We start from the raw sequence: 11,256 nt of genomic DNA, 5'->3' as shown, positions 1-11,256 counted from the left end.
ATTTGCATTTTTGAATAAACAAAATCAAAACAAATTAACAATTGCCCAAATGTATCGATGTCAATGTGCAAAACACGGAAGAGTGCCAATGCATATAGTTTCACAACATGGACAGTAACTTATAGTATACCAGGCATTCATGTTCATACAATGACATCGGGCAATTCAATCCTGGGTTGCAGCCCAAGGCTATTTGTTTCTAATATCATGAATATCAGAACAAAGATGGATTCCATTGTTTTTGACGGAATCTATTGCGTAGTCGACTACGCTACAGTGAAGGAAACAAGTATTTGATCCCTTGCTGATTTTGTAAGTTTGCCCACTGTCAAAGACATGAACAGTCTAGAATTTTTAGGCTAGGTTAATTTTACCAGTGAGAGATTATATTTAAAAAAAACTGAAAATCACATTGTCAAAATTATATAAATTTATTTGCATTGTGCACAGAGAAATAAGTATTTGATCCCTTTGGCAAACAACACTTAATACTTGGTGGCAAAACCCTTGTTGGCAAGCACAGCAGTCAGACGTTTTTAGTAGTTGATGATGAGGTTTGCACACATGTTAGATGGAATTTTGGCCCACTCCTCTTTGCAGATCATCTGTAGATCATTAAGATTTCGAGGCTGTTGCTTGGCAACTCGGATCTTCAGCTCCCTCCATAAGTTTTCGATGGGATTAAAGTCTGGAGCCTGGCTAGGCCACACCATGACCTTAATGTGCTTCTTTTTGAGCCACTCCTTTGTTGCCTTGGCTGTATGTTTCGGGTTATTGTCGTGCTGGAAGACCCAGCGACGAGCCATTTTTAATGTCCTGGTGGAGGGAAGTAGGTTGTCACTCAGGATTTGACGGTACATGGTTCCATCCATTCTCCCATTGATGCGGATAAGTAGTCCTGTGCCCTTAGCAGAGAAACACCCCCAAAACATAATGTTTTCACCTCCATGCTTGACAGTGGGGACGGTGTTCTTTGGGTCATAGGCAGCATTTCTCTTCCTCCAAACACGGCGAGTTGAGTTAATGCCAAAGCGCTCAATTTTAGTCTCATCTGACCACAGCACCTTCTCCCAATCACTCTCAGAATCATCCAGATGTTCATTTGCAAACTTCAGATGGGCCTGTACATGTGCCTTCTTGAGCAGGGGGACCTTGCGAGCACTGCAGGATTTGAATCCATTACGGCGTAATGTTACCAATGGTTTTCTTGGTGACACTGGTCCCAGCTACCTTGAGATCATTAACAAGTTCCCCCCGTGTAGTTTTCGGCTGAGCTCTCACCTTCCTCAGGATCAAGGATACCCCACGAGGTGAGATTTTGCATGGAGCCCCAGATCGATGTCGATTGACAGTCATTTTGTATGTCTTCCATTTTCTTACTATTGCACCAACAGTTGTCTCCTTCTCACCCAGCGTCTTACTTATGGTTTTGTAGCCCATTCCAGCCTTGTACAGGTCTATGGTCTTGTCACTGACATCCTTAGAAAGCTCTTTGGTCTTGCCCATGTTGTAGAGGTTAGAGTCAGACTGATTAATTGAGTCTGTGGACAGGAGTCTTTTATACAGGTGACCATGTAAGACAGCTGTCTTTAATGCAGGCACCAAGTTGATTTGGAGCGTGTGACTGGTCTGGAGGAGGCTGAACTCTTAATGGTTGGTAGGGGATCAAATACTTATTTCTCTGTGCACAATGCAAATAAAAATATATATAACTTTGACTATGTTATTTTTTTTATATAATCTATCTCTCACTGGTAAAATTAACCTAGCCTACAAATTCTAGACTGCTCATGACTTTGACAGTGGGCAAACTTACAAAATCAGCAAGGGATCAAATACTTATTTCCTCCACTGTATAGGCTCCGTCAAAACAACGGAACCCTTGCACAACGGAGACAAACGGAAACCATTGGCACCGGATCAGTCACCATTGTAATCAATAGTGATGGAAACCTGTGGTTTCAGTTTGTGTTAGGCCTCATGCACACGGCCGTGATTTTCGGGTCGGCCAGCAGCGGACTGTCAGCCGCCCTCAAATCGCGGGCCATGCGCATAGTCTCGGCCATTATTTTCAATGAGCCTGGGCCGCAGAACACGGCCGTAATAAGACATGTCCGTTCTTTCTGCGGTCCAGGAAACCAGTCGGGTGCATGGGCCCATAGAAATGAATGGGGCCGCAATTGTCCCGTGGATTTTTGGGGGAATTGCAGCCGTAAAAGCACATTCGTGTGCATGGGGCCTTAGTCAGGGCTCCGTTCTGACGGACAGTTCAGACGGAACGTCAGAATAGAGCCCTGACGGATATGTGAACGAAGCTTAACACAACAGAAGCAAATGGATGCAATCAAAAATTCCAATCATTTCAATGGGATTTTTAATGGATCCGTTTTTATCTGTTATTTTGATATAAAAACAGATCAGAGTAACGGATTATACAACACAATTGTGAATTTAGCCTAACATTGGGGTATAGATTAAGTTAATGTACCAAAACAAACGCCAATCTTTCAGCAGCTATCGACTTTTTTTTTTTTTTTTTTTTTTTAACTACACACTATTCAGGCCACCTTTTGCTTGCACGATTCTGTTTTGTATGTTACCAGTAATTAGGAAACCCACCCAGGCTGGGAAGCACATGACTCAGCGGTACCAGAAGACATCATTGTACTGACATTACTAGATTAGAAAAAAAACAAACATGAAAATCAGGAAGAAAATATAGTCTGAACAGCACCACCAGCAGCTACTGCTGCTGGACGTAGTCTGCGGACCATAGTAATAGCTAAAAAAGACTGGCTGCTGGACCCCAAAGGCTACATCTCATCGGATCTTGCGTCATTTGTCTCTGCCAAGAGGTAGGACGAACATGCTTAACACATGACTTGTGCGTATGTAATGCTTCTTGCCAATTTACCGCAACTACATTGTACATATGCAGCTTAAAAAGGTTTCCCATGAGGGACATGTATGACATTTCCACAGGATAGATCATAAATGTCAGATAGATGCAGGTGCCACCTCTGGGGCCCGCACATATCTCTAGAACGGGGCCCCTAAACCCTGTTGTGCGTCGGCTGATTTCCGACCATGAAGGTGAAGACCGCGTAGCTCGCTCAGCTACGCTGTTTTCGTAAGCCCCATAGAACTGAATGGTTGTTACGGAAACAGGGCAGCTCGCATGCTACGCTGCTTCCGTAACTGCTATTCACTACTATGGGAGTTACGGAAACAGCGTAGCTCAGCGAGGTACGCTGTTTTCGTAACTCCCGACCATAAAGTCAGGAAGTGGCTGGGAGTCAGTGATAGCAGAGAAAGCTGGGGGCCCCATTCTAGAGATAGGTGCGGGTCCCAGAGGTGAGACCCGCATCTATCTGACATTTATGACCTATCCTGTGGATAGGTCATAAATGTCCCTCATGAGAAAACCTCTTTAAAGGCAAAAGGACAGGGAATTAACAAAAAAAACATGTGGAGAGATAAATGCATGGAAGAATGCTAGCGATCGTCAAATGAATGAAGTCCAATTAATATGATTATATGAGAAATGTATTAGACATAAAGGCCATTCTGTAGAACTAAAAATGGCTACCAAGGTGATGTAAATGTTATGCTTCATTTTCTCTGCATAGGTGAGGCTTTATATTTTATTATCCCATATCTGTAGTGCCTACCTTCATCACAGCAGTACCTGGTGACCGTTTACAAGATCTAGATAAATAAAATTTCTTTCACAATGACTTGTTTATCTAAAATCTCCCTCATGACCAAGAAGCACGCATCCATGCTCCTCTGCCTAAACTGCATGCATGTTTATCTGTTCTACATGAAACTTATCATGCACACAACAGATTTCAAGCACACCGCGGTCTTGGAAATATTCCTCATTTTCACACAAACAGCCATTATATCTCACAAACAACCCTCTCCCTTTCTCGCATGCACACCTCTCACACACAGCTGTGTCAGTGCACATTGTACAGGGTCAGACATCTGGGCTGTTGCTGGGCAACACAGCCCCCCCACTCACCACTTACCTGGCAGTGAGACACCCCCCTGCAGGCAAATCTGGAGGAGCAGCAGTGACCTCCACCCCCCCACTAATCTACAGCAAGGCCAGAACAGAGGATTAACTAGCACCCTGCCAGAGAGAACCCAGCGGAGCCTTGAGAAGTAACCCTTGCCCAGCCAGGGAAATCCATACAAAGCATAGCAATGTATAAACCCTACAGAGCGTATCAACAGAACGTCTACCGAGCCTATGAAAACAGTCAAGGCAATGAAATAGAAGCTAGTTCTAGAAACAATAAAGGCAATGTACTGCTAACATTTCTAAATCAAAATACATAATCCATTAACAGAGGGACCCAGTAATCGTTTCTAAAGATATACATTTACTTCTTCATCCATGTATGTATAAATGTGTGCGCTACACGTGGAGGTTTTGTGTTACCGCAGTATGTGGAAGGCTCTCAACAAGCAATGAGGTGTATCTGGGATAATTAGTATTGGAGGGCGATGGTGGTTTAGGCCTGGGGGGATTGTGGGAGGACAGTCTGTTCTGAGCAGGAAGGGTCATAGAGCAGCAGGAGATTGTCACACTGCTGGCACAGCTAGGAGAGGAACTGACGATGGGGACATCAAGAGCCTGGTGTGAACGGAGGAGGGGGAGGAGTAGGGTACAACAACTGCTGAGGAGAAAGAGGGCCGACTAATACACACAAAAACCCCTGCATGGAAAAATAGCACGAGGAGAACTCAAAAAGGTGATTTTAGGTACATGCTCATATGAAGAACGGAGGATTACAGGAGGGGAGGGAAAATGTGTCTATGACGGGATACGGTAGGTGCAGTGACAAGGTCAGCAAAGTCATGAGCATAGGGGATAATAGTGAGCGCAGCGGAGATGAAAAATCACCACAAGGCTGGATTCATATACACATACATGCACGCACACCCGCGCACACACCGTTTACTCGTGTCTTTCATGGCGTTTTTCTCTTTAAAAAAAAAACTGAAAAAAAAAACTGAAAAAAAAAACTGTTGCGGCTAGAGGCTACTTTAAAGTCTGTGATAACATATGATAAAGCCTACATACACAGCATTTGTGGCAGTGTTTTTTTTTGGGTGCAGTGGCTTTTTTTTCTTTCAAAAACGCAGCCCAATCTGGCTATGGCATTTTTTCTGTCATTTTTCCCAAAAGGCATTATAGAACTTTAAAAACGCCATTAGAAAAAAACAAAAACTAGACTAAAAAAAAAAAAAGACACCAAAAATGCAATAACACCAGACCAAAAAAAAACTCATAGGGAGACCTAAAGGCTAAAAGTTAATGTGCATGCAGATTACAAGCAGGAAGGATTCGACAAAGCAAGTGTCCGGGCAGAGAGTTGCATGATCAAGTAGAGGGTGATAATGATATAAAAAGGTGAAATAAAGATGATAAATGATAACATAAAGGAAGGCAGAATGTGTGAGGGAGAGATAAGAAATGCAAGGATGTGAGATAAAAGATAAAATATGAGACACGAGGAAAAAAAGAAAAAGATCAGGAAAGGGAGAGACTTGGGTAAGGCTTTGTGAGAAGTAATACAGAAACAAGTGCTGATGAAAGAGAGGAAGCACAAAGGAGACTAATGGAAACCGAGACCTGATCACTGTCACCTTGGATTATCACACTACTCAAATAACACTCCTGTATACAGATTCCAAGAAGAGTACACATGAACACGCAGTCCGTTCTGTAATGTCACTCACATTCTCTCAAATTGAAAACACAAGGCTGGTTTTGGACAATACACAATTTATGAGAAATCCTTATGTACAATAAATAGTTTTAACCGCCGAGGGTGGTGGTAGGGCTTTTAACATACGCAATTTCAGTGCAGCCGGTAGATGGGGGACACAGGGTGGTGGTACAGGATTAGGGGTATGTGAGGGAAAGGGACTGGACTGTTTAACCATCTCCATGACAGAGGTGCCAGTGCACTGCAGGCAGCTCAGATCATATGGGAATAAGATCAGCCTTCCACCCTGCCACATTCCCTACCTCCCCCTCACATACTCCCCATAACCCATTACTTTTTTTTTTTTTGTTTTTTGTTTTTTTTACATTTTGAAACATTTAAAAAAATTTCTTATGTACAATTTTTGCTGGTTTTGTGAAGAAAGTAAAACAAGAAAAAAATTTAACAAAAAACACAAATTTCTTCTCAGGGGAGAATTGTAGGGGAGTAAGTTCCAGAGCTCAGGGAGGGAGGGAAGGAGCGCACTCATGATGTAGGTGGTGCAGGCTCAGAAGGGGATCCCACGGCGTTTCTTCTGGCTTCGGTAGAGGCGAATAGTCTCAGCTGTGGATATTAAGAATATAAAAATAATGTCAATAACATAATCCACAGATTATAGAAAAAAAACCAGATAAACATGACTCATGGTGCTGGGTGTGTGCATGACAGCGCAAACTATACAACAGTATTAGGGATTAGCACATATATATGACTATAGTAAACTAGGGAGCATGAAATGCAGCGGATACAAAAGGTTAACCTAGTGATCCTCGCCAATTGCGTCATACCACCTCTGGTAGGTTAGCTTAGGCATGAAAAGTGGACAGCAGAACCAAGCACGTAACCTGTGAAGCATTCAAGTATCAGCACCTTGCACTAATCCAATGATGGAATGAACCCAAAAGGGCCAAGTAGGGTGATCAGGGCTGCCGTCAGATATCACAATGGAAAAGCGATACCAAAGCAAAAACACGTTGCCTGCATGTATGTACGTTTAATCAGTATTCAACAGACAAGAAAACAATTATATAAGCAGAAGCGGTCTGATCATTTCACGCAGATATAGGATTAGTGATACATCTGACTGTTATGAGCAATTGTTTCCAGTTAGAATGCCTAGGAACATAATAAATGCTTAAATGTAGACATCTTTGTAGCGGAATTACAAAAAGTCTTTAAAAGGGTGTCACGTAACATCATTAAATATTACAAATGGTTTTTATTATTACAATTAAAACAGCATAATTTAGTGTGGAAAGTGTAGTATCTCCAGCTACCCAGCAGGTGTCAGTACTCAAACTCAAGTACTGCAAGATATTAGCATAGACAGCAGTAGAAACAGTGACATCTGTAGGCTATACAATCTAATCATGCAACTTTCTTCACAGGTTTCAAATTAAGACCAAAACACTAACAATATGTTCACATAGTCAGGATTCACACTAGGCAATTCCACCGTGGATTTTGAAGGTCATCCGTGGCAGAAATCAAAAGCGGAAACTTGGATTTCTGCTGCAAATTGTCATGCAGATCCCAAGGATTTCAGCACAGAAAGCGGCAGATTTTAAAATCCAGCGCGGTCTCTATTCGGTGTAATTTTCTGGAGCATGTGAATGGGGCATACATCCGCAACGCATGAACACTTTTCACATGGCCTGAGAAATCTATAGCAGTACTGGGAACACAGATTACATCTAACCCTGACCTCCTATACTCGCTTAACTACGTCCCTCTACTTTCTGGTATTAAGACGCAAATAGCCAATATGACTGCCGTTTACACCCTGGGTGGGCCGCAAAAACATATTACAAAAAGTCCTATATTTATTGCAAACTATTCCCATTGCTTTGCCTAAACTCTCCTTTAACCGACTTCATAGTTTGTTTAACGGGTTCTTGTGGAAAGGCCAGGTTAGCTTACGCTCTCCTGACTAGGAAAAAACCACAGGGGGGTCCTGCACTACCTGAGATTTATACGTATTATAGGGCGAATCATATCTCTCGTTGGCTGGACTTGATTTCGCCATCTCCTGCCCCCATACATGTAGAGATTGAAAAGATGCTTCTGGGATTACGAGCCACCTACTTTTTATGGACCTCCAGCATTTCTCCTAAGAAATCAGACATAATCCGCACGATTACTAGAGGCACGGTCAGAGTCTACCAAGACCTTAATGTCTCAATTGCATCTAGCGATATGCCGTCACCTTTGATTCCAATAGGAGTTATTCCCTCCTGGCTAAACACCCGTGTGGTGGATGTTGTTGCAACTTGGTTCAACCTCTGACTCTCCAATAAAAGACATTTGCTCCCAAGACCGTGGTTTAGAGGTTTGCTCTTTGGAATCCCTTGGGAAAGTGTCAGACACGTTCTTTTTACACAACCTATCTTTTAGACAGACTTGTAGACAGTTTCTTCGACAGACTTCTTACCCACTGAGAGAATTAAAGTGGATGGAGAAGCTTCTCACAGACTTCACCTAAGGCTAAATCCATGTCTAATATCTACTCTTTGCTGCTTCCACAGGGCTACTAACCCGTTGGTACAGAACACCTGCATTCTTACACAAGATCAACCTATGTGCCTCAAACCTAGGCTGGAGGTGCTCATCTGAACCTGGTACGCTGCCTCACATCTGATTGACCTGTCCTAAGATTGTACCCTTCTGTGAAAGCAGTGAAAGGAGAGATGATCTGTGGGGTGACTGTCTCTGGGCCCCCTCCACAGAATTCAAACCCAGAAAACATTGTTTGATTACTTGGCTGTTACAAGCGGCTTTGTTACTAATCCCATTACATTGGAGAGATCCGGAACCCCCCTCCATACAGCAATGGCGTGAGAAAGTTCATCAGCTTTTCCGATTTGAGGCACTTTGTAGGTGGGAACAACATAGTAGACGAAGGTTCCACTATACATGGAATGCCTGGAGTACACATAAGACACCTCAACACACATCTGCCTCTCCCGATATGACCATTTAACCGGAAAAATATTCCTGCAGTTTTTTCATACATTTTCAATTAACAATACCCTATACCTCTCTTATACTTGTCGTTATTTACGGTCACACTGCATGTATGTTGTGTAAACTGTCATTTAAAAAAATTAGAAAAAAAAACAAAACATGGCGCAGAGTGCCTGTACACGTAGCAGTATTGCACCATAAGGTAGAGAACATAGGGAACAGAGTTACCATTTTTATTTTTTTTCTTGCTGCCCGGCTTGTACAGGTTAAACACGTTAAAACCATGTGTTTCACCTGTACATGCCAGTGGCCAAGCACCACAATGCAAAATCATACAACTGCTACGTGTATGGCCACAGTAAAATAGATAATTTGCATTAGAATAGTAACCTATAAATTATCTAATAGCAAGTCAATGGTTCACTTTCTAAATGGCACTAGAAAGATGAAAGGTGGACTTTGATTAGTGGCTATGTGCAGCAAGTATACAGTACAGATTTTCATAAAGTCCTTTAAGCTGGCCATAACATTAGATCAAATTTGGTCAATGATCTAATGTGTAAAGGGGCTTCCCTATGCAGATTGGCCTATGGAGCCCCCGTTCGTTTTAGTCTACTCCATGAAATAACCCTAACTGTGAACCAAATTTCACCACCCATCACTTCTCAAATATAATTTACAACACAACATAAGGCTTTGTTTCCACTTGTGTGAACGATCGACAGAAGGACCATATATTTCTTGCAGAAAAACCGGATCCAATCCCATTGGAGGAAAGTAAGAAGACCGGTTATGCATGTAGCCTAAAGAATACTAGCCAGGTATGAGGATAACTAAACTCACAGCCTGTAAGCCTCCTTCAGGGACACTGAACATGTAAAATATACTACATAGATCCGGAAGGGATTGGAGCGCAGACAGAAACAATACAATAGCAGAAAAGATTTGCGGACAAACCTTCTAAACAGATTTATGTCGGCCATAGAGGCAAAAATGGCAGATTTTGACCAATTCTGATTTTCTACGACTTAAAATTATAAACAAACGATCATTCGCGATGGCTGGTGGTGACATTGGATTTTTTCCCCGCCCATTGACAGCTTAAAGAGGCTCTGTCACCAGATTTTGCAACCCCTATCTGCTATTGCAGCAGATAGGCGCTGCAATGTAGATTACAGTAACGTTTTTATTTTTAAAAAACGAGCATTTTTGGCCAAGTTATGACCATTTTTGTAGTTATGCAAATGAGGCTTGCAAAAGTCCAAGTGGGTGTGTTTAAAAGTAAAAGTCCAAGTGGGCGTGTATTATGTGCGTACATCGGGGCGTTTTTAATACTTTCACTAGCTGGGCGCTCTGAAGAGAAGTAACATCCTCTTCTCTTCAGAACGCCCAGCTTGTGACAGTGCAGATCTGTGACGTCACTCACAGGTCCTGCATCGTGACGGCCACATCGGCACCAGAGGCTACAGATGATTCTGCAGCAGCATCAGCAGGTAAGTAGCTACATCGACTTACCTGCAAACGCTGATGCTGCTGCAGAATCAACTGTAGCCTCTGGTGCCGATGTGGCCGTCACGATGCAGGACCTGTGAGTGACGTCACAGATCTGCACTGTCAGAAGCTGGGCGTTCTGAAGAGAAGAGGATGTTACTTCTCTTCAGAGCGCCCAGCTACCGTAGTAAAAGTATTAAAAACGCCCCGATGTACGCACATAATACACGCCCACTTGGACTTTTACTTTTAAACACACCCACTTGGACTTTTGCAAGCCTCATTTGCATAACTACAAAAATGGTCATAACTTGGCCAAAAATGCTCGTTTTTTAAAAATAAAAACGTTACTGTAATCTACATTGCAGCGCTGATCTGCTGCAATAGCAGATAGGGGTTGCAAAATCTGGTGACAGAGCCTCTAAAGTATTTGTCTTTATTTTTTTAACTATGTCCCTGATCTGCCAATTTAGTCTGGTCTGACATGTTGATTGTCAGATCGTTCGTGCACATTGTAGCTTATCCTAATCTAAAATGTATGGCCGATTTTACGCAGTAAAGTATCAAATTATGAATGTCTCTACCATTCTGAAGACACCGTAAACCTAAAGAACGCCTAGCAATTTAAAACCGTTTATTTTGGCTACTACAGTGGTCTATGTACACAAAAACACAGGACACACTTTATTTTTGCCAAAAGTAGAAGTGAAAAAAAAAAAAGACTGAAAACGTAAAAAAAAAAAAAAGCGCCAATTGGTCAAAAGGGCATTAGTGACCATTGTTCTTTTGGAGGCTGGCTACGTACGCACCACACAAATGGCTTTTTGGTCACTTTTTTTTCTTAATATAATTCAAACTTGCAGAAACCCTTCTTGACGTTGTCTGAACTAATGATATTGGCGATACAACAGGAATCTTTGAATTTGATACCAAAAAGAGTAGGCATCTCAGACTCAAGAGAAAAGGCCTGGATCCCTTCTCATCCCTCCCGAAAGATTCCCACAAGACTGTCTATCTG

General features: G+C 42.3%; 1 protein-coding gene across 3 annotated transcripts in view; it reads right to left on the bottom strand.

The window, feature by feature from the left end:
* Nucleotides 1–5,783: 5,783 nt before the first annotated feature.
* Nucleotides 5,784–11,256, bottom strand: part of AHDC1 (AT-hook DNA binding motif containing 1) — an 81,485-nt gene continuing 76,012 nt past the window's right edge. For all 3 annotated transcript variants that reach the window (XM_075853435.1, XM_075853434.1, XM_075853436.1), the window contains exon 5: nt 5,784–6,347. The gene's annotated coding sequence lies outside the window, so the exon portion shown is untranslated. The remainder of the gene's footprint in view (nt 6,348–11,256) is intronic.

This window comes from Rhinoderma darwinii, chromosome 2 (genome assembly GCF_050947455.1).
Source record: "Rhinoderma darwinii isolate aRhiDar2 chromosome 2, aRhiDar2.hap1, whole genome shotgun sequence".
Classification (NCBI taxonomy): Eukaryota; Metazoa; Chordata; class Amphibia; order Anura; family Rhinodermatidae; genus Rhinoderma; species Rhinoderma darwinii.
Note: the sequence above shows the minus strand (reverse complement) of the source record. Positions and strands in the feature narration are given on the sequence as shown.